Source organism: Penaeus monodon, chromosome 23, assembly GCF_015228065.2.
Source record: "Penaeus monodon isolate SGIC_2016 chromosome 23, NSTDA_Pmon_1, whole genome shotgun sequence".
Taxonomy (NCBI): domain Eukaryota; kingdom Metazoa; phylum Arthropoda; class Malacostraca; order Decapoda; family Penaeidae; genus Penaeus; species Penaeus monodon.
Window position 1 is genome coordinate 6,178,190 of NC_051408.1, and position 412 is coordinate 6,178,601.

Consider the following 412-nt stretch of genomic DNA (forward strand, 5'->3'; position numbering starts at 1 on the left):
ACTCCCACACTAACACGACCTCATCCACGTAAACACACGGAGGAGCCGAGCGACGGAACAGCCTACAGAACGGAACAATAAAAGTGAAACCCACCCAACACCCTCACTCTTTTCCCATAATAATGTAATTAACGTCCTCCTCCTTCCCCCCACCCCCTCTCACCCCCACTATTCCTCCTCTACCCCCCCCACACCCCCACCATTCCTCCTCTATCCCCCCCACACCCCCACCATTCCTCCTCTACCCCTCACCCCCCCGTCTCCCCTACTTAGCTCGTAAAGCCTATTTCTCATTATGTTTACTTTACTCTGGTCACCTTCTCCTCTTCCCCTCCCCCCCTTCCTTTTTTTTACCCTTTAGACGTGCTCTTCTATCTACCTTTTTCCCTATTCCTCGTTTCCATAGCAGGAC